Below are 24,886 nucleotides of genomic sequence, written 5' to 3' on the forward strand. Positions count from 1 at the left end.
GAATCAGATAAAAATGTATAAAATATTCATAAGAGACAAATTTACCTCAAGGTCCATCTTTCAATGTCAACAAACTACCCTTTAAAGGTTTTCACCTGATATATTGATCATCGTTACTCAATATACCCAATCAAAAATAGCAATGATCTACTGAAAGTCTGCAAGGAGCAGGCATCAATAGTTCTGTATTACATAAATGGATGTTGACTTGACCCTGCAATGTTGGAGGTGACATGGAGATCATTACATTAGTGGATTAACAGTCCAGGGCTTATCCTCTAGCACCCTTCACAGGAATCCTGTCATTTAGAGGACGACGCCTCTGAAAACTCATTACCCAATTCAATATGCAAATGATTCGATTTTCACAGAAACCCAGTTTTCCTGGATTACTTTGCTAGCCCCCCTGAGGCCTATGCCTAAGACTCAATTCTGTTGCTCAGCGAATCGATAGCGCCGTGCCAGAGTCAGCACATGTCGGAACTTCTAATGCGCCAGAGAGAAAGCCACCAAAGTTTTTGCTTTGATGCAAAATACAAAAAAAATTAATAAAAATAACAATAAAGAAAGAAAAACTGTCAGTGACATTATGTACAGATGCATTTACCACAGAGGATATGTGAACTCGGTGTGCTCTTAAGCTTCGTGAGTCTATGATACATTACAGCCAGATGTCAATTTATGGTTTGGGCCAATGAAATTAAATTTAATGTTGGACACCTGGAGGAAACATTTTAATGTTTTCAGAGCAGCCTACGGTGCTACAATAAGATGATTATTAATACAAGGAAATGAGAAGTAAAAGGGTTTGGGTACAAGTTGTGGAAGTGAAAGTGAACAGTGGATTTACTTTAATTGTTTTTAGTCAGTATAAAATAAATGTTTAATTTTAATTTTTTCGTTCAGCAAATGTACATTAAATTTCAAATAAATGCTGTTGTATTATAACTTTTCGATTCATTAGATAATCCGAAACGCATCTCGGTTTCCACAAAAACATTAAGCAACACAACTGTTCTCAACATTGATATTAATAATAATTTTTTTTCTGAGCAGCAAATCAGCATTTTAGAATGATTTCTGAAGGATCATGTGACACTGAAGACTGAAATCATGACTGCTGGAAAAGCAGCTTCTCCATTGCATTTTATAAACAGAAAAGTTATTTTAAATGTGAATAGTATTCCACATTTTTACCACATAATTATGAACACAAATACTATGCTCATTAACAACAGCCAGTATGTCACAAAAAAAATTATTTTGCGTCACCCAAACAGTTCTACACTTCTCTCCAGAGGAAGAAAATATTTTATATTTTCAACTTTAGTGTTTCAGGACTGGGAAAAAACAAAAAAAACAATCTGTGTGTCTCTCTCTGAGCAGCTAATTCATCATTGGCAAAGCATTTCGGAGTTTCCACTGAAACATATGGAGTTAGACAGAGGTGACAGTGACAGATGCTCTATAGGAAGCATTTAGAGCCCAGGAGCTCCTAATGCTTGGTAAATTTGTTTTACTGTAGGTTTGTTGTTTTGTCCTTGTAATAACCAACATTTTCCAGAATGATTCCTTTCAGAGTAACTTTAAAGATCCTACTATGACTTTGCCTCATCCCAAAGAGATTAAAAATCTATATTTCATATAATAAAGTCAAAGTCCACCTGCTAAGCTCACTTTACACAGTAGAGTCAGTGGTTATCAGTATTGGGTGTAACGCATTATATTTAACGTCTCGGTTGAGTGTGTAACCTTCTTTCCCTGAAGGAGGGAATGGCAACATCACATTAGAACATATCAACAAACTGAGATATCAGCTCCAATGCATCGTACGTTCCGATATGATGTTGAATGTAACCAACAGAAAGGTAAAGCAAGTTATGTTATTAGATTACTTTTTTTCAAGTAACTAGTAAAGTAACACAAAGATCATACAGTCTGTAGATAAATTGAAATGCAGGGCACGGGATCGGGAACGGTCTACGAGCCGGCACTCAAACTTGGAACACCTGAAGAACAACGACATTACTTTTAAATTTAACGCAAGTTATTTTGTTTCGGTATTTATTCGCTAACATTTATTCCCTGATGAAATTAGTTACCTTTTTATGGAGTTATCGATACTGTTATGCACTACTTTTAAAAGTAACTTCCCCCAAATCTGGAGGTTATTTCTCTTAACTTCACATGGATTACAACAGCAACACTAATGACATAACCTTGCCTCTATGTACAGATGAAAAGTTTCAAGTGTCCATTCAAACTTTTATGAGTGTGCTTAAGATCTAGGCTCGTTTGATAATACATAATGGCGAATTTAAATTGCAGCAACGTTTAAAGTTTTATTTGATCATGTCTATGCATAAAAATCCAGTTTATATTGAGAATTCATGTGAAATTGTATCCATTGGGTTAATAAAAACTCATGCATCCCAATTCTAATGCATATTGTCAATTAAAACATATCTGGAGGGGCATGAAAATGGATTTTTACATAAACTGGTTGCATGTTGTTGAATTTTTATCAATTTTAGGCAATCCTGGCATAGTATTTGTCACGAGCAATTTGCTGCTTTATTGAAACAATATGCAAAATTCTGAAGTCGTTGTTGAAGCAAGACGTATTATTCAATAAAACCATCAATCGTTGCTCTCTAATTCGCCTGTGATTAAGGAGCAGAATTAATTAGCTCATTATAAATGCTGATGATCAACGTCCTAGCAATAAAAAATCTAATGGCAAAGTGATTACTTGTGACATATTTTCCCATCTGAAGCTATTTGTTCTGTAGCCTTTAGAGGGAACGCAAGTGATCAATACCGTTTACCATGCAGCTCCGGTTACGCTACGGACCACACACATGCTAAAATGTCTACTAAAGTCTTTGCAGATATTTCATTTTCTCATGCCCTTTGTGTAATTTATAATCCTCACTTCTAGACCTAATGTTATTTGAGAGCCGGGTGGCAAAATAGAGACAAATGGAGGGTCGGGTACATTAAAAGAAACTAATTAATAGCACAGAAGGAGTGAAACTTGTGATATTGGGGGCTGAGAGCAAATTTATTATGGCACAAATCTGGGGCAGGAAAGGAGTGCCAAAAGTGAATAGGAATCAAGGAAATAAAGCCTAGGTTCAGCGCTCACGTGTCAGATGAAACAAAGTGAATACTAATCACTTTGAGTGGCTCTCTGTGCAAATGGGAGCTATAACTCCGTTTTAGTTGCGAGCTGCCTTCTCGTGTTAATAGCTAATTATGTAGAGCTAGTGACAGAGACCCTTCATTTAAAGAAGGTCTGAAAAGATGAAAGAACTTGGTCTGCTGAGCACAAATGGCTCTAAATGCCAAAAAGCACGTTTTTCAACACTAAACTGCTAATATGAAGTAAATGCGTGGTTCTTTAATTAGAGCCACTTTTGACGACTTGAAATCTTGAAAAATCGTGTTTCATCTGTGCTAAAACATTCATTATATGGTGAAAAGAAAAAAAAAACATGGAGTATAATACAAAATATAGATTAAGCACTTGTGATGGCAGTTTGATTTTTCAAAGTCAGTGGAAAAAGCAGCAGTTAATCTAAAGCAGTTAATCTATTATCCAGTTACTTGTAAATATTAATACATTTATATTTGTATAATATATTATTTTATATGATAGTATAATTATTTTGCATTATAAATATTATGAATCCTTACCCACTGTATAGAAATTATTCTATAATTAGTATAAATATCGATGAAAAATAAATAAAATAAATAAGAAAGCATTTAGTTTACAATTAAAACTGTAAATAAGTCATGATATGCTGATACGCTCAAATAATATTAATATTTATATTATAAATAAATAATAAATAATATTTAAATATTAGAAACAATTTTTATAGTAAATTATATTTGAACTTGTTTTATTTGTTAAATTTATTATTATTATATTATGAGTATGATTCATTATTTAAATAATAACATGTATTTATATTATACATTTATAATATTTATAAGTATGGTAAAATCTTGAAATGTATCAAATGCGGATCTTTAAACTGCTACTCTCATGACCTGAAAGATATTTAATTAATTATATTAAATAGTTATTATTGGTTATAATTATTATTTGTTCTTGGACAAAAAAACATTTGCTCGTATGTATGGAATATGTATTATTTCTTAAATGCTTTGTGTAGTGTTAATGACAGCATTTGTTTGTTATTCATACTGAGAAAAACACACACACACACACACACACACACACACACACACCAAATGTACTGAAAAAAGTTATTTTACTCTTCTCTAAAACTGTAAGCTTTTTGAAAATCACTCTGACCGACAAGTTCCCCTGATTGAGGAATCACCTACAAACAGAAATACAGGCACGTTCAGTTCCAAACAACCATCTGCAAGCATAAAATGCTAAATAAACATAGCTGGATCATAACAAGTTTAATTCCATTTAGCTATTTATCGGCTTGTTTAGTTTTACAACAGGATAGTTTGCATGTCTTTTACAACAAAGACTTACTAATAAAATCATCATAGATTGATTGGAGCACATATATGAGAGGAATTCTTTACAGGGAAAAAGAGTTTTATGTTAGAAACTATAAAACGAATCATTTCAGAGATTATGTACAAAATGGGCCTCTTAATGTGAGTGAAATTATGCTGTGGCATGCGGCCACAGAATGTGAAAGGAAATAGAAATGGGCCTCACAATCGTCTCGTGTCATTATCACAGGCTCCTGTGGACTGAAGTTCAACGGAAGGACGAACACCAGAACCCCATCTGCCGATAGTGAGAGATGGAGACCAATCTTTGAAGAAGCTGTGATGAATAATGTCCTGTTGACTGTGTGGATGGAAAGACAAACACATTGGATTGCAATTAAAACACTATTGATCGTGGTTTCTGAGGGCGCTGGTGGAGAGTCAAACCGATAAAGGTGTTTCTCAAGGGATACAAAAGCTGCTATTTTGAGTAACATGTCTGATTGTGAATGAGAAATGATCCAAGTATGGCTGAATGTATTCAAAATGATTCTTTATTAACCCGAAAGATATTTTGAAGAATGTTGGTAACTAAACAGTGTAGGTTCCCATTTTGTTCCATTGTATGGCCAAAAAAATACTACGGAAGTCAATAGGAACCAGAACTGTTTGGTTATCAGTATTCTTCAAAACATCTTCTTTTATGTTTCACAGAAGAAATGAAGTCATACAAGTTTGGAACAACACGAGGATGAGTAAATAATGACAGAATTTAAATTTTTTAGGTGGGCTGTCCCTTTAAGAATGTAAATGATATGGAAAATAGTCATTTTCATATGCATAATCTGGCACACTGAACTGCTGCAAAACAAACCCATCACTCCATCTTCGTTCCAGCCACATGACAGGTCTTTAAGCAAGTCGAGGTAGCTGTGCAACTCAAATATAATCATGCACATTAGCCAAGCCACAGGGACAATCACCAGAATCATGTTTCAGCGGGTCTGTGTAATGAGAAATATTGGAATGTTTACTTAACTTTCTTGATTTTGTCAATGATCACTGACAGCGGCACTTTAACAGAGATGTATCTGCACTGTCTACAGCAAATATGACTAATTGCAGATGCTTTGTCTAACAGATGGAAGCATGATTTAGTTCTGATAAAAAGCTAAAGAAAACGGAGATCTGCAATTTTATGGCCGAACGTAAATTGGTTGTAAAGCATTCGTTACCATGCAGAATAAAGAAGGTTGGCTTTTATCAGATTGAACTCTTATTTTATAGTTTTGCAGTTTATTTGCGCTCGCCCTGTTTTTTTTTTAATAAGAGATAAATACAGTCAAATACAGAGAAAGATATATATATATCACATTTCTTCATATATATATTACATTTCATAACACACACACACACACACAGTTTTCTTGTATGAAAAACAACAACTACAACATCAATATTATATTATCCTAAATTATTACAGGGGTTGGCCAAAAAAATGTCATTATGATAGGTGTTGATATCACTTGTGTACGCTAAAAAAGGCTAAATTTCTTATTCTCTGTTGGGAAACAGCCTGGCATTTAACTCTTGAACATCCAGTGACACATCTACAAACATACACAGCGCTGAGCTTTACAAGAGGACGTCTCAATCTCAACGGTGAGGAGATGAGAGGCGTTCGCAAGCTCCTGCCATTTCTCATTCATGTGTGAGAAAAGTGTGGACGTGTCATTCCTGCCGTCCGCAGACTGACACGAAGGATGTCAGTCCCCTGACACTGAAGTGTGGAGTCATTACCGGAAAGGTCACACTCCCTCAGATCCGTCTTTAACCCAGACCGTTTGGTTAAAGTGAATAAGTTTGTTTCGGGAATCTAGCTGCTATCTAATTTGGTATTTTCAGATTTCCTTTGACGTCTTTTGAAGTGCTAACCGGCCGTTTCCCTCTTTCACCCTGTCCCTGCAGTGACATCGTGAAAAGGACATTACATTCCCAAATGGTTTGTCTTTGTCTAAGAGGGGCTGACATTTGGCACAATATTAAAAATCCCATAAAATCGACATGGAGTCTTAAATTCTCACTCAAAGTCCTAAATGACTTGTTGGAGCTGCTGAAGGGCGATAAAAATCTGGAGCCCATAATCAGAGAATTACCTGATGGGCAAGAAATGTCTTTTAGCTTGAATTATCGGCCTAATTTTCATGATGTGACTGCTTATCTGATGCCCCCCGTCATACTGACTGTATACATCAGGGCAAATTCAACTTGGAAATAAACACATATTTTAGGATTTAAAGGTTAAAAAAGAAGAAGAAATAAATATATTAATAAATAATGTAACAAAAAAAAAAAAATATATATATATATATATATATATATATGGAAACATGCTATAAGCACATGCCACAGGGAGCAAACTTATCTGAAACTACTGACAACATTACATGATCATTCATGCCAAAAAAAAAGAGAAAAACATTTACATTTTACATAATTTTCATATAAAACATTTAAAAAATATTAATATTTTTTTCTTTAATCCATAAGAGATATGAGAGAGAATTACAATATTGTTTTCAGAGAAACAAAATCCCAGTACGTACATGAAAGTAAATAAATAAATATGATAATATTATATGCAATAAATATTACACTATTTATTGTATATAATGTAATACAATGTAATATAATATTTATTTTAATTATGTATATGCAAAGTAATCTTTGATTATACTAGTAACAAAGGTTACCTTGCATGTACATAATCAAAACAATTATTTTAATATGCATGTTATCAATAAGGCATCTCATGATTTTAGGCACAGGACTCATTTTCAACAGTAATAGCCACAGGACAGTGATATGACAACAAACATTGTTATTTTGTTGGTAAAATAGTTGTCTGCTAATAAATCATAATTTTCCACAAATTACTGTTTGTTCGTTGTAAAATAAAACCAGAAAAAACATATTGAGTGATAGTCATGAAAAAAAAAAATCAATAGCTGTCATTAATTCAGAGAGAGGTTCAGATCGGGGTGTTGAGTTTTTCATTACTGTGGTGAGCTTTTCCACATCTAACCAATGTGGAGTTCAGAGTTGGAGAGCATAAAGAAAAGCTAATATATATATATATATATATATATATATATATATATATATATATATATATATATATATATATATATATATATATATATATATATATATATTCTTTTTAAAGTAAAGTACTTGTGGGCTGGGATTTGACACTTAAATAATGAACTAATAAACCTTTATTGACTTTGGAGTATTAAAAATGTCAAACATCACTGTTTGTAATAAAACTTATAAAGCATATATGTTGAAATGTGTCAAACAGCATAATTTGAAATAAAATTAAGGTTGCTGAAAGCTTGACACCTTGAGTTGTCTAAAACTACATTGATTTATACTACACAAACATGGCTCAAATGCATACATCTCTTACAAAATAAAGCCATATAAGCCGCACTTTGAGTAAGGTCAGGCAATATAGTATAAGAGAAATATATTTTCATTACAAGTTATTGTAATCTTCCAGTCTTAGCAATTGCAACCCACAACAAAAGCATCATCAGCAATGTGCAAAGCAATCATGCTCTGGCATTAACTTCAGTGAGTATGTAAATGGCTTTATAGCTTTACAAAAGATTTATTGCTACTGTTCAGTGATGGGAAAACATTTAATTGTTACGTAAACAATTAAGGAAGTCGGCGTTAACTCAATCTTCAATGTACCTCTAGCAAATAGTCACTCATGTGATTTCGTTTAAGGACCCTGAATTTAATTACCACTCACTGTCCGTTATCTCCATATTTTAATTTAATTAGCAGCCTGCTGAACAAAACCAAAATAAAAAGCACTCAACTCATTAAGAGGAAAAGAGCAGTTATTTCACAGGAGGTATGAGAATGTGCTCCTTAATGACTCCAATTCAATTCCTCGTCGCTCTGTTTGAAACAGACGGGATGATACTTGCATGTTGCATTCGCTTTTATGAAGTGGCCATGCGCTGGTAAAAACGGGGTGTTTGTACATGTAAATACAAACGAAGGGGACAGTTTGCATGGCTTTTTATGAGCTGAGTGCATTTACTTAATCAGTTTGTATTTATATTCTCGAGTCTGCTTAAAATGCCAGCTTGCCATAATTTAAAATCTGTCCACATTATAAGTATTAAATAGCTTAAGATTTCTACTTAAAGTTCTAAATTGTGGTCATAAATTGTTGACAATGATATACCACAGACACAGGGAGCAAATCTGTCACATTTAACGTCTAAAACTACTGACAATATTGCAGGATTATTAATGACAAACAATAAATAAATAAATAAATAAATAAATAATAAAACATTTTATTGCATAATTTTTTTTTAAAACAACATTATCTAAAAACAATTTGTAAAACCCTGATAAAAATAAATACAAATAAAAATGCAATCCAAAGACCAAATAAATAAATAAAAGTATTTTTTCAATAACAGTAAAATATATTTTAAAAAGAATCAAAATATATGTAATATTTTATATAATTTGTTTAAAATGTTATATTTTTTTAATCCAAATTTTTTTTATCCCAATCTTCCCAAACTTAAATGTACTTTTCAGATTTTAATACACTATTTTTAATTATGAATTGATGAATTTTAATAAACTTATTTACTTGCATAATAAACACATGAAATATTAAATGTATATAATAACATTTTAATAAGTTTATATATATATATATATATATATATATATATATATATATATATATATATAGATATAGATATAGATATATATCTATATAGTATTAAACCAGTTTTAACAGCTTCGTTCTTCATATATATATATGTGTGTGTGTGTGTGTGTGTAATTTCAAAAATAAACTAACCCATTTTTTTTTTCAGAGTGTGGATATTACCGAGCAAATGTAATTTTAGATAATCAAATGTAAAGTCTGACATCCACAACATGTGGCGCCAAATGTAGAGACACCTCAAGAAGCGGAGCACCAAATTGTACAAAAGTGTGTTTGGAGATACGCTAAAGTTAGCATAGTATCTTGTTTTGCCTCATTTGTCTGTGTGTTTGTGTGCAGAAGTATATATTTTGAGTGGCATTTGTTTGGGCCATGCTTAATTTATATTTCTCCCACTGCCAAGCAAGCACTTTAGTCACTGACATGACAGACCTGTTCCTCCGCTCCCCGCTGACCCTGTCTGCCTTGATCACCGCAGGCTTCCACTGTCTACCTGCTCTGTCTCCTGGGCCTGGGCTATTTCAGTTCAGCTGACAGCAACACGCTTCGGTATGGGGTCTCCCTGTTTCACAACACAAACCTGCCATTAGAAAACAGAAATCAAGCATGAAGATGAAAATGATTCAGTATGCAAACAGCGAACAAACAGGTTACATACTCGCAGAAATAATTGAGGTATTGGAAGCCAATACAGAGCCTGTGATTACACTTTCTGTAGCAACGTTAAAATGCTTTGTCTTTTTCAACTCAAACAAAATTCACCAAAAGCCAACTTACATCAGGTTGGGGATTTTGTCCTTGTCCCCTGGAAACAGTGGCACACAGCCTGTTCAGAATGCCAGACGCTTTACTCTCATAATGCATTGCTTTCCTCCAGCACACATACACATCTGCTTACTGCTCTCGCCAGGAAAGCTTTCCTAAATATGACTTGTTTTTATGCATTTTCAGCGTTTTTTCTATCTCAAGGTGGAGTGATCCTAGAAAGGTCACCCATAAAATCAACTGTCAGATTGATTATTTTTTCCACTCTTTAGTTTCCATTAACTAATTAGCTATACCACTATATTAAAGGAATAGTTCACCCAAAACTAAAATGTGCTGAAAGTTTACTCAGGCCATCCAAGATTTGGAGAAATGTAGCATTACTGTATATCACTTGTTCACAATGAATCTTCTGCAGTGAATGGGTGCCGTCAGAGTGAGAGTCCAAACAAGCATCACAATACTCCACAAGTAATCCACATGACTCCAGTACATCAATTAACATATTGTGAAATAAAAGCTGTGTGTTTGCAATAAACAAACTCATCATTAAGATGTTTTTAATGTCAAACCATTGCCTCTATCCATAATGTTGCTTTTAAAGGGGTTGAATTTTCTGAATCAGTAGAGAATTATATACAGATCAAACTCGGTTTAGAAGCGAGAATAGTCTAAAACCAGTTCTAAAATGAATATGTCAGTGGATTTTGATGTGGGAGGACAACAGGGGATGGACTTTTTAATTGACAGAAACGTTTACATGGACTTGTATTTTAGCCAGAAAGGATTATTTAAAGTTAAAATGCCTTAATGATGGATTTATTTCTTACAAACATACAGCTTTTTACAACACAAGACATTAATTTAACACATGGAGTCATGTGGATTACTTGTGGATTATTGTGATGGTTGTATCAGCTGTTTGCACTCTCACTCTGACGGCACCCATTCACTGCAGAGGATTCATTGGTGAGCAAGTGATGTAATGCTAAATTTCTCCAAATATGTTCTGATGAAAAAACTAATTCATCTACATTTTCGATGTCCTGAAGGTGAGTACATTTTCAGCAAATTTTCATGTTTGAATGAATTATTCATTTAACCCTAAAGCACAATACACGCAGGTAAAACACCAATGAAACAGTTTTCTAGTTGTGTCATAAAATTAATAATAATAATAAAGTTAATTTCATTAATAAAGCTGCTTTTGCAGATGCAAACTACTTTTTTAATAAGCGCATAACAGAATATTATAATATTAATCTTATTTTAATGTTACACTGTAACTGCATGTTCAGCTTTACATTTGAAATACTGGAGAACGAAAAGATTCACTTTGGTAAATCAGTTCATTTGGACACTTCACATAAATCAACTGATTCAAAATAGTGATTCATTGCTTTGAAAAGTTTGTATGTTTAACAGAGAAAAATTAAAGCAGTTGTTTGCCATTATGCCGTTGACTTAGAAATTTCACAATAAAGTTTAACTAACTGAATAGTTTTCATTCCAGTTTAGTCAGATTTGTTAACAAATCGCTGAGAAACCGATTCAATTAAAAGATACGACTTAAAGTAATGATTTGTTCACTAATGAGGGCTTTAAATTGAGTAGCTTAACAAACAACTTGCAGCAAAGAAAGTTTTTTGCCCCACACTATTTCTATTAAAAAAAAAAAGTCTAAATTAAGGGAAAATCTCTGAGTTTCCCTTTTATTTGATAATTTTTACAATGACAGATCATGCACTTAACGCAACATACGGTCAAACTGCACTCAGGGCACGCATGAGACAGAAAAACTTCATAGATGAAATTTAGTGCAATATCTGTTGCCCTTACACCAACCTGTCAGAAAAACTTAAAGTGATGGACTCTTTATTCTGAAAAAAAGGCTCTGTTAACTTCAGTCAGCAAATACAGCAGTGACTGGCCTGGCTTTCAGCCTAATGTAACCAACTGGAGCAGATCCCTCTTCCATATACTTCCAGGCATAAAACCACCATCAGCATTATTTAAGAGCTGCTAACATTATTTATGGTTGGTATGTTTTGGAAAAATGTAGAAATCGTTGAAATACACACACACACACACACACACACACACAAAAGTGCCTTCAAGAACACCCTTGAGATAATACAGACATATCAGTGTTTTAAATAAAATGTGTCTGCACCGATCCTGCCAACGGTTGATTAAAAATACCGTCAAGTGTCTGAATCACATAAAAAATATTTGAATCTTCCACTTCATGTGCAGACCTTGAGCAAGAATGTACTGACCCTGCGTTTGCTCAGAACAAGCGTTTCCTGGCTTGTTTTTCAAAGATAATGCTTTTAAAGTGTAGGCAGAAAGCTTTGCTTCAAAAGAAAGAGGGGAAAAAAGTCAGCCCACATTTTATTCCCTCTGAACCAGAGTACAAGAGGGATGGAGTGTGGTCTATTCTGTGCTCCAGCTATATTTGGTCAATGTTATTAATAAACAAACAGGTTAAGGTGCGTCGTGGAACTGGAGTCTGCAAAGAATTGGCCGTTGTTGCATCAGCTGTATCGGGTCGGTAGTAGCTTAGATTACCACAGAAGCTATAAATAATGTTTTTGAGAGAGTATGAGCAACTTTAGCAAACTGTATTTTACCTTTTGTCATTCTAAAGCAGTTTCACTTTTTTTTCCTGTTAAACACAAAAGAAGATGCTTAGCAGTATGTTCATGCTGCTCTTTTCCGTACAATGAAAGTGAATGACGATTGGGGGCTACTTTGTGGTCTCTGCAATGAAGAAAATAGATGGTAAAGAATTACATAAAGTGGGTACATTACAGCTGTGATATCGATAAATAAATAATGAATCTTACAAGACACTTGCAAGGGTGCTGGTGTATACATTTGTAAAGCAGCTCCGGAACTAGCGATACTTGGCTGCACGTTTGAAGGTCACAGTTTAAGAGGTGAATTTTTCTTCTCGGTACCATTCATTAATCTAAGCTGCAACCAAGAAGGAAAATGAATCTTTGTGATAAATGCTAGAGTGGGGAGCTCAGGTGTGTGCTGTGACTGGGAAATAAAACCAGAGGTTTATTTTCACACTGATTCCACTGAAAGTTTTAGGAGGGAATGTAGGGCTGTGAATTTAACACGTTAATTTAGCTAATTACAATACAAATGAACGCAATTAATCAAGCCCCCTGATTCAATGAAATGTTGAGTTTGAATTGAGAGCAATGCAACCACCATGTTCAAGGCCCAGAAAGGTAGTAAGTACATTGTTGAAATAGTCTATGTGACATCAGTGGTTGAACCACTGATGTCACATGTGTTTGAATGAATGATTCAATGAAAAAAATACTTTTACGTCTAAGCTTGTGTACTCACACAATCGTATGTGTGCCCTTTCAAAGTCCTTTTTTAGAGTCCATTAGAAAGCTTCATCATCCCTCACACAAGCATATGTCAGTGCAGCCGTCTGTTGTTGTTAAAGTCTCTGCTATTTTGTTGTAGTTGTTGCTTGCTCCATCTCTTAAGTTCCACTTTCTACAATGGCCCACATTGTTGCCACCTTGTGGAACAACTGATTAATGCAAAACCTAATAGAAAGTTTCAAAGAAGAACATTCCTTGGAAATAGCAATCTTGTGTATTTGTCTTTACTGACACTTTTGATCAATTTAATGCATCCTGGCTGAATAAAACTGTCAGTTACTTTTTAAAAAAACATGCTAACAATCAAACTTGAAACCTTGACCCTTTGGATACGATTACTGGGGTCCTTAACACTGGCTTTTAATGTAAATGTAATGTAAAACATACTTGTAATAGTCTTGGAGGTGATTCATTATTACAAAAGATACAGTACAGATGTTTACTGCAATGTTCTGATAACAAAAAATATGGATCTACTATAAATAACATTCATAGAAAATGTAATAAATAACAGCATCAACAATAAAAATAACAGTAATAATGCTAGAACAAATTCAGGAGCTGTGTGTACAGTCCGTGATGTGGTTTTATCTGTCAGATTTAAGATACACGCATTGTCCCCAGTAGTCTGTAAATGTAATTTAGAATATGTTAGATCTCCTCTGAACCACACAGACACTGTCTGATATGTTTTATTGTACTGCTTTGTGTGGGCAATTCAATTTTCACCCATTAGATATGAGGAAACATCGCTATTTTGAATTTGTTATTTTGAATTTGTAGGTGTGATTCGAAACAGAGCCAAAGCAGTTGAGCTAAACAGTCATAGACTGTGAAGAAATTCCTTATGGGTTAGAGAGGAAACAGTTGGGAATTGTTGGATCATGAGAGGCACAGTGGGGCGGGTTCGTCTCTCGATGTCTGCGGGAGTCACTTTAAACACAGTTGAGAGTGTTTTAGTTTTTATCAATAAATGAAATTGTTTACTCTCAGAGTCACACATTAGAGTTTTCTCTCTCGGAATGGCGTCCCAGCTCCTGTGTAGCTCTCATTCAGATTACAAGTGTTCTGGGAGAGAGCATGTACCAGAAAAGCAAACATTAAAGAGCAAGGCCGTCCAAAGTGATCTTCACAGGTCTTCTTTGAAAGCATCTGGTTAGAAATATTTTATGTCTGCGCAAAGTAGATTATTTATCAGTGTGGATACTAGCTCATGAATAAATGTTCTGGTTGTTTTTCTTATAGTGTTTGGTGCGAGCAAAACCAAAGGTCATGGGTTTTATTATCTTGAAACACTTCCAAAATATACAGCTGTGGGAAAAAGTATATGAATCTTTGGATTACCTGGATTTTTAGTCGTAAAACTAGTTCTAACATCCAGCAATGAAACAAGATGGAGGTAAATCAACATTTCAGACTTGTCTCCACTGCACTAAATAAAGGACTAAGTTCAGTGGTGAACATTTCTGCATGTCTGAAGTCAACACAAAAGCACCTGGATGTTACACAGAGCTACTGGCAAAACCAGTAGGATTTAGTCAGGATTTAGACCGTATCATAGTACTGAGACTGCTCTTCTTAGAGTTACAAATGATCTGCTCTTATCATCTGATCGTGGGAGTATCTCTCTATTAGTTTTATTGGATCTTAGTGCTGCGTTTGACACAATTGACCACAACATTCTTTTGCATAGACTTGAATACTTTGTTGGCATCAGTGGAAGTGCATTAGCATGGTTTAAATCGTACTTATATGACCGCCATCAGTTCGTAGCAGTGAATGAAGATGTATCCTATCGATCACAAGTGCAGTATGGAGTACCTCAAGGCTCAGTACTAGGGCCGCTACTCTTCACGCTTTATATGTTACCCTTGGGAGATATCATCAGGAAACATGGTGTTAGCTTTCACTGTTATGCTGATGATACTCAGCTCTATATTTCTTCGCAGCCCGGTGAAACACACCAATTTGAAAAACTAATGGATTGCATAGTCGATATAAAAAACTGGATGACGAGTAATTTCTTACTGCTAAATTCTGAAAAAACAGAGGTGTTAATTATAGGACCTAAAAACTCTGCTTGTAATAACCTAGAACACTGTCTAAGACTTGATGGTTGCTCTGTCAATTCTTCGTCATCAGTTAGGAACCTAGGTGTGCTACTTGATCGCAATATTTCCTTAGAAAGCCACATTTCTAGCATTTGTAAAACTGCATTTTTCCATCTCAAAAATATATCTAAATTACGGCCTATGCTCTCAATGTCAAATGCAGAAATGTTAATCCATGCATTTATGACCTCAAGGTTAGATTATTGTAATGCTTTATTGAGTGGTTGTTCTGCACGCTTAGTAAACAAACTACAGCTAGTCCAAAATGCAGCAGCAAGAGTTCTTACTAGAACCAGGAAGTATGACCATATTAGCCCGGTCCTGTCAACACTGCACTGGCTCCCTATCAAACATCGTATAGATTTTAAAATATTGCTTATTACTTATAAAGCCCTGAATGGTTTAGCACCTCAGTATTTGAATGAATCCTTTTACATTATAATCCTCTACGTCCGCTACGTTCTCAAAACTCAGGCAATTTAATAATACCTAGAATATCAAAATCAACTGCAGGCGGCAGATCCTTTTCCTATTTGGCGCCCAAACTCTGGAATAACCTACCTAACATTGTTCGGGAGGCAGACACACTCTTGCAGTTTAAATCTAGATTGAAGACCCATCTCTTTAACCTGGCATACACATAACATACGAATATGCTTTTATTATCCAAATCCGTTAAAGGATTTTTAGGCTGCATTAATTAGGTAAACCGGAACCGGAAACACTTCCCATAACAACCTATGTACTTGCTACATCATTAGAAGAATGGCATCTACGCTAATATTTGTCTGTTTCTCTCTTGTTCCGAGGTCACCGTGGCCACCAGATCCAGTCTGTGTCCAGATCAGAGGGTCACTGCAGTCACCCGGATCCAGTACGTATCCAGACCAGATGGTGGATCAGCACCTAGAAAGGACCTCTACATCCCTGAAAGACAGCGGAGACCAGGACAACTAGAGCCCCAGATACAGATCCCCTGTAAAGACCTTGTCTCAGAGGAGCACCAGGACAAGACCACAGGAAACAGATGATTCTTCTGCACAATCTGACTTTGCTGCAGCCTGGAATTGAACTACTGGTTTCGTCTGGTCAGAGGAGAATTGGCCCCCCAACTGAGCCTGGTTTCTCCCAAGGTTTTTTTCTCCATTCTGTCACCGATGGAGTTTCGGTTCCTTGCCGCTGTCGCCTCTGGCTTGCTTAGTTGGGGACACTTCATCTACAGCGATATCGTTGACTTGATTGCAAATAAATGCACAGACACTATTTAACTGAACAGAGATGACATAACTGAATCCAATGATGAACTGCCTTTAACTATCATTTTTGCATTATTGACACTGTTTTCCTAATGAATATTGTTCAGTTGCTTTGACGCAATGTATTTTGTTTAAAGCGCTATATAAATAAAGGTGACATTGACATTGACATTGACAAAACACTGGAAAGTTGAAACCAGTGGAGTTGTTTGGAAAAACACACAAGGCTATGTGTGGAGAAAATAAAGACACAACATGGTAAGGTGGATGGAGCCATCAAGTTTTGGAGCTGTTTTGATGCCTCTAGGACTGGAAGCTTACTAACATGAAAAAAAAAAAAAAAAATACTCTTAAGTTTATCAAGACGCTTTGCATTAAAATAAAATCTGTCCTCCAAAGCTCAAGAGAGATTGGGCCAATGCTGGTACTGATAACTAAAACTATAAAACTATATATATATAAAAAAAGTTTTATTTACTTTAAATCAAGCTAAAATAAATGTAAATATTGAGAAACAATTAGTTGAAGCTGAAGTACTAAAACTACTAAAACTAAAACAGAAGTAAAACATTAAAACATTAAAACATTAACATTAAAACTAAAATAAAAATAAAAAAGGGATAATTCAAATATATAATACTAAATTGTGAAAATAGGAGGGGTGTTGCAATAGGATGACAACCCAAAGCACATTTTAAGAAATTCATAAACCTTTGTATTGTTCCTCTGTTGCTATGAGTGCATTTGAAGAATAAAATGAAAGAATCAATATCTTTTTGTATATCTTTGAAAAAAAAGAAAAGAAAAGAAAAAAAAGAAAAATCACTTGACCAACAACTTTTAAAACAAGTGGGGAAAAATGGCTAGTTCATGTTTTAAACATTTAGTTTAATGTAACAGAAAAAAAAAAAAAAAAACAAGTTACAAATAAACAGATTTCAAATAAGGTTTTGTTACATCTATTATTTAGTTGCTAAATATTAAGATATTCAGTAATAAATTATTATTGTTATTATTATTTCATCTTCAAAACAAACTTATAAATACATAAATACCATTATTATTATTGTGGTTTATAATAATAATAATAATAATAATAGTCATAATATATATATTATGTAGAGTTTGAATACACCTTCTGGTGCTACTTGGACACGTCATCAGTGAAAAACCCGAGGTCATAGGTTGTTTGGGTCTTTAATCTTCATACACTCTCACCCGGGCGACCCAGCCAGGGGTGATCAGTCCCCGGCTTGTGTCCAAGTGGCATGTTGCTCCACGGATCCCCCCTACGGATCCACAGCCACCGAGAAGCCCTTTCTGCGGTCTCTAAGATGTTTGCGGTGGCTTTTTTCAATTGCAGTCCTTTCACTCCAAGGAGTTTGAGGGTTCGCAGCAGTGAGTGGCCAGCGAAGCCTCGGCACCCGACCTCGACTGGCTCGCAGCGAGTTTTCCAGCCATTGTTCCGGCACTCCGAGCTGAGCCCTGCGTACTTAGCCCTCTTGCGCTCGTGGGCCTCTTCAATACGGTCTTCCCAGGGGACAGTTAGTTCCAGGATAACCACTTGCTTGGTAGACTCAGATGTTAGCACCATGTCTGGGCGGAGAGAAGTGGCTGTGATGTTGCCTGGGAACTTAAGCTGCCTTCCAAGGTCAACCTGAAGCTGCCAATCACGAGCAGTGGAGAGGAGCCCCCCCATAGAGCTAGGCCGGTGGAATTGTTCCCTCTGCCCAGCTCTAATGAAGGTGATTGTCTGTTTGGGGGCTACCTGGCGCCAGCGGTACCGCCCTTCCCCTAGCGCTCTTGAGCAGCTGCTCAAAATGTGCTCCAGTGTGCCCTTCTTCTGGCACAGCTTGCACTCAGGAGTGTCTGCCAGGCCCCAGGTGTGCAGGTTAGCTGGGCTTAAGAGGACGTCATAGACGGATTGGACAAGAAACTTGATCCGAAATGGCTCTGCTTTCCAGAGCTCTGCCCAGGTTATTCTGCGTGGATCCGCATGTTCCCACCTGGTCCATGCTCCTTGTTTGGACATGCTGGCCATTTTGGTGTAACGTTCTTCCTCCACCTCTGCTCGTATCTCGTCCTGAATCAGTCTGCGCCTCTCTTTTCCATGAGCCAGATCGTAACGTGGCTTGGGAAAACAACCAAGACCTGCTCGTCCCATTGCCACGGAGCCCACCAGCGTTTTGTGCCTTAGTCGTGCCTCAGCTTTAGTGACGGCTTCTTGCGCCTGCCACTTTCTCCCGGTCTTCACGAGGATTCCTGCTGCTGCGACTTTTGTGTCTCTGGAGTCCCTGTAAATCAATACCTCTCTGGAGCGGGTGACTTTGAACTCCTCTGATAGTCCACTCAAAGGAAGATGCAGCTTGGTGGAATGGCCGTAAAGGGCAATGCTGCTCAAGGACCGAGGGAGCTGATGATGATGAACTGGCTGATAGACTTCTCTAGAACCTCGACTGTTGATGTTGGTACCTCGTAGACTAACAGGGGCCAGAGTATTCTTGGCAAGACTCCGTGCTGGTAGATCCAGGTTTTGAATTTTCCGGGGAGGCCAGATCTGTCAATCGCTGTGAGCCAGGTAGTCAGGTCGCACTTGGTTTGTTTTATGGCAGCTGAGTCCTTCAGGGAGCTATCAAAGAACTTCCCCAAGCTCTTGACTGGTTTTTCAGTCACTGATGGAATCATGGTCTCTCCCAGGGCAAAGCGGAAACGGTCGGACACTTTACCCTTCTTTAGGACCAGAGACCTGGACTTAGCAGGCTTGAAGCTCATCCTTGCCCAGGAGATGAGCCGTTCAAGCCCCTGGAGGAGCCACCTGCACCCTGGAACAGATGTTGTCATCACTGTTAAGTCGTCCATGAAGGCTCTTATGGGGGGCTGACGGGTCCCAGATTTTGACTTGGGCCCTCTGCATTCCACCTCGGCCGACTTGACAATCATGTTCATGGCCAGTGAGAAGAGAGATACAGAGATTGTGCAGCCAGTGATTATCCCCTTTTCAAGTTGGTAGCAGGAGGATGTTACTTGGCCTGAAGAGACTCGTGCATTGAAGTTGTTGTAATAGTCCATGATGAGGTTGCGGATCTTGACAGGAACATGGTGTCTTACCAGTGCGGTTTCAACGAGCTTGTGTGGAATAGACTCGTAGGCATTGGCCAGGTCAAGCCAGAGAGTTGCCAGATCTCCTTTGCTCTCCTTAGCCTCCCGGATCAGCTGTGTCACCACCCCTGTGTGCTCCAGACATCCAGGTACTCCTAGGACTCCTCCCTTCTGGACTGAGGTGTCAATGTAGGTGTTCTTCAGGAGGAAGTCTGTCAGACGTTGGGACACGATTTTGAAAAAGATCTTGCTTTCAACACTGAGCAGCGAGATGATGCGAAACTGATCAATGTTGCAAGAGCCCTCCTCCTTCGGGATCCAGACTCCCTCAGCGTACCTCCATTGCGCAGCGACTTTCCCTCTCCGCCAGATCACCTTCAGGATCTTCCAGAGACGTCTGAGGAGCTTCGGGCACTGCTTGTAGACCTTATAGGGGACCCCGCTGGGACCGGGAGCGGAGCTGGATCTTGCCGCTCTAACGGTTTCTTCCACTTCTTTCAGCGTGGGTTCAGCAGTGTCGAATTGGGTCCCTGGTTCAGGTGGCGCCACCAAATCCCTGCAAGGTTCAAGGTCATGGTCCCTCAAGGTGTCACTAAAAGTGGCGTGGAGATGGTTGTCGATCTCCTCTACCGGGCAAGCGAGGTGGCCACTTCGCTTCTGGCCCAGTAGTTTCTTGATAAAGCTGAAGGGATTGCCAATGAAAGCTCTACGTTTCCGAGCCCTTTCCTTGCCCTTCCTTCTGTGCCGTTCCGCTCTCCTTAGTGAGATGAGTCTCTTCCTTATGATGTTTGTGAGTTCTGACAAGGCAGTCCTTTCTTCTTCCTTAGCCATCTTGAACTGACGTCTCAGGGATTTTAGTTCTTGTCTCAGCTGACTGATCTTGGCTTCTCGCCGGTTGAGCTTCGCTGGATTCCTATCTCCTCTTCTTTCCTCGACACCAAACCGCTCTGCTCCCATGTTCATTATGATGGTACACATGGTCTGGAGCTTCTGGTCGACACTGCCCTTTGAGATGGATTCCAGGCACTTGTCTACATCCTCGTCCAGCTTAAGCCACTCCTTATTGTTTGCGGCAGGCCACTTCACCCTGCGGTGTTCCGATTTCCTGCTTGGTGGGGGGATTTGTGTGGCTTGGAGGTTCCGGGTACTGTGGGGAGATTCCGGACCCGGCTCCTCCTCCGTCTCACCAGGTTCAGCTGCCGGCGTGACAGTAACTGCTGCCCCAGCTGCCGTACCTGAGCGTAGCTTCACTTGATCCCTCCTGAGGCAGACCATCTTTGCCTGGTGGATCTTCAGGCCCTTCAGGTTTTTGCAGACCTTGCCGCAAATACAGACTGCGCTCGTATTCCATTGTCCATTTGCTTGGGTCGTTACCGGTAATTCCGTCCGATTGGGATGCTCATTCTCCCCCCCCTCTCGGGTATCCCTAGGGGTATATTTCTGTGGGGTTCTTCGTAGCTTGTTGTGGGTGCTCCCTCTCAGGAGCTGCAGGTCGGGGGGCTAGCCCTCCCTGCCCCGGTTGCCGTCTTTCCGAGCTGTCTGCTGTCTCTCCAGCCGTCGCCACTCTATTCGTGGATGTCATCCAGACTTTCCTGGAGGTCACTGGCTGTGCCAGATGGGTTAGAGTTTGAATTAGTCATAATTATATAGTCATAATATATATATTATGTTTAATATATATAATATATATAATAACAATTACACTGTATAATGTAAATGCATAACATCCCTCTGGACTTAACTTCTATAAGACAAACATTTACATTTTCCATACCAGCAAATCCAACAGCATTTGCATATTTGCTAATAGCTTTCTAATTAACTTCTGATTAATTATCAATAGAGTAACATATTGGCTCTGCGTGCACAGCAATGATATATTGAGTTATTGCAATTACAGGCCGTCCTTTCAATCCTGTCACATCTGCTGTCTGATCTAAGCATCTTGAGACTTTGACAGCTAAGTAATATTTTGGGATTTGTGTGCTCTTTATCCCAGACTGTGCAAAGGTGTAAAATGACTCATCAAAGCAGTCACACCTGCTGGTTTTTGTTTTAGTTTTTTTCTCTGTCTACCTTTTTAGAGCCGAACTGCATGCATACAGCCTCCTATACAGACATTCCTGTGGACCGGTTCTCCAGGGAAGCACACGATACAGGCAAAGTAAAGTTCACAGAAGCCCTAGAGGAGCCACCTGTAGGATGTTTTATGTTAATTTGAGCCATGTCAGACGAATGCTTTCTCCCTCTGCCCTCCCTGGAGAGATGGCAGACATCATCACTGCCTATCACGGTCGCTCTGAGAACTCTTTGCTTTGTGCTGCTGTTGGGCGACTTCTAACACAGTGTGAACCAAACCACAAACCAATTCCAATAAAGCTTTTTTTTTTTTTTGGTATTGCCAGAAATAACTTTTCCTGTCATAACATTTGTTGACAGACAGGCTGTCAGTCTGTGCAATATAGGTGTGCACGTTACATGTAACCATTAGGTGGCAAGAGGTGTCTGTGTTTAATCACTGAATCATTCAGTCAACCGATTTGTTCAAAAACTTTAATCCATTCAGGAACCATTATGAGCGAGCCACTGGTTCATTCAGTCTGATTTATTTGCTCAGATGCCATCTTTGTAGGACAGCTATTTGTGTAGCTATAAAGCAGTTGCTCTCGTTGACTTTTATGAGAAAAGACCAAATCTCTAAAACTGTTTCTCAAGATTAGGTTTCAACAATTTCATGGTAATAAAATCTGACAACAACCGTATCATACATTTAGTTTTTTCTGCCCCCACTGCATGCGAGTTTGCTCTCTGTATTGAATGTCAAGAAATTTTAAGACTTTTTACAAAAAATTTAAAGTGAAATCTCTTATTTTGTCCTCACAAACATGCGGGTTGTCTTACTCCTTACAAAATATTAAGTGTAGTACATTTCACAAATATATGACTCATGAGTTGGTTCTTCTTGTGAATCAAAACTTACACCAAAAGTGCAAACTGGTTCCAAAACAAATGACTCTCAATGATTTGGTTATTTAGGGGAATTAAAAACATACAGTGGAAGTGTAGACTTATTAAAGACTCTCCATTGACTGGTTTCTTATAGCCAACGGTCTGTGGATGTGATGTCTGAGGCTGAGACTAGATTCTTTTAAAGAATCAAAACATACAATGAAAGTGTAGTCTGATTCCAGAACAAATGACTCCCTGGACTCGGTGGTTTTTATGAATCGCTCCAAAAACAAGTGAATCAGTCTGTTACAGATCTGATTCCATCACAGAACTGTATCCAACAGTGTTTATTTGACTCACTCACTGAACTGTAAGTTATAATTTCTTTGGAAAAGGCCTAATCATGATTTAGCAAATTATGTTTCTCAATTGAATTACAGAGTGTCCATTAGACAATGAGTGACCAAGAATGTGACTTAAAGCAGGAGAGTTAATCCGAACTAAAAATAAAATAAAATACAACTATGGATTCTTTATGGTTTGAACAAATGTCCCTTTATTATGGAAGCAGGTGCAGATGTGCTGGTATATACTGTATATCTCAGCTACATAAGCATGATATTAATGTAACACATGTCTGTCTGGATCAGCGAGGCCTCCCAGCGCCATAATCCCTTCATCTGCTCAGAGAACATACTTACTCCCTAAAAACATCATTTCCACCTGAGAGAAGATGCATATGAATTGATAACAAGATTCTGCACCGCAAACAAGCACTTTATCTCCTTCAGTGAGAGCATACAGGAGAACATGGGAACATTCATTAGTTCAGTGTCCAGCTTGCTAACACCTTAGATCCTTATTAATAATACGGTTTAAGAGAGTGCTATATTTCAATTACCCTTCTCATCTGCACAGTCTGAGAGATGTAAACAGTAGGAAGCTGTGCAGATCTTTGAGATCTGTGCATATGAATAATAGAGAACCCAGAGCTGTATTTTCTGAAAGTAAATGAATAAATCAGTCAGTTTTAATGCGGCAGCTTTGTATTTTTCATACTTTAAAATGCCTGAAGTTGCCCTTCATTTGACTGTGGTTTAGGTTCTTTGTGGATAGAATATCATAGCTCAAACACCTGCTCATTGTTTGGTTTGATGTTTTTTTTTTTTTTTTTTTTTTTTTCATTTAGCATGTCTGGATGCTTCTGCGTTTTAATGCTTCGCTAGCTAAATGACTGAAAGCAGGGTAATTCACCACACTGTCCCTCACAGACCAGTTTTTGGCGATCAAAACCATATAGCCTATGAACAAAAAACTATGTAAAAATATGAAAAAGTCAACATACGGAAAAAGTTAAATGATAATATTCTGCGATATTTTCAACTTGATAGAGTACTGATTTTAAGTGACATTCCTTGGATATTTAAATTATGAACCACCACAATGCATTCCTGAAGCAATGTAATACAAACACAGCAATACGTGCCTATATCAATGTAACAAGAACGTGCAAGGTAACGTACAGAACGTCTCTGTTACGTATGGTAACCCTCGTTCCCTGAAGGAGGGAACGGAGACGCCACGTCGGTGACCGACGAATATGGGATATCGCTTCGATAGACCAATCTACTTCGAGTGTAAACTAAACGAGCCAATGCACATTGGCATGCAATTATTGCATCCAGCTGCCGCTGATCACTGCGTGAGTATAAGAGGGCAGCAGGTGCAATGCATACCAGTTTTTTGCTGAGGAGCCGAGCCGGGGACCCGGCAGCTCAGCGGCGGTACAGCAACCATGGCGACGGGATGTGGCGTCTCCGTTCCCTCCTTCAGGGAACGAGGGTTATCATACGTAACCGAGACGTTCCCTTTCAGTCAGTCACTCTCGACGCCACGTCGGTTACCGACGAATATGGGTGCTGCCCCTTCCAGTGCCCTGTGCGAGCCGCCTGCGCCCCTATTAGGTGTAGGCCGGGGCTCTGAACAAGTAGCTCCACTCACCGTTGTCAAAGCACTACCTCACTGGGT

At 37.9% G+C, this 24,886-nt stretch overlaps 1 pseudogene; it reads right to left on the reverse strand.

The window, feature by feature from the left end:
* Window positions 1-18,014: 18,014 nt before the first annotated feature.
* Window positions 18,015-21,018, reverse strand: LOC132125248 (uncharacterized; annotated as a pseudogene).
* Between the last annotated feature and the right edge of the window lie 3,868 nt (window positions 21,019-24,886).

Source organism: Carassius carassius, chromosome 43 (assembly GCF_963082965.1).
Source record: "Carassius carassius chromosome 43, fCarCar2.1, whole genome shotgun sequence".
Lineage (NCBI taxonomy): Eukaryota > Metazoa > Chordata > Actinopteri > Cypriniformes > Cyprinidae > Carassius > Carassius carassius.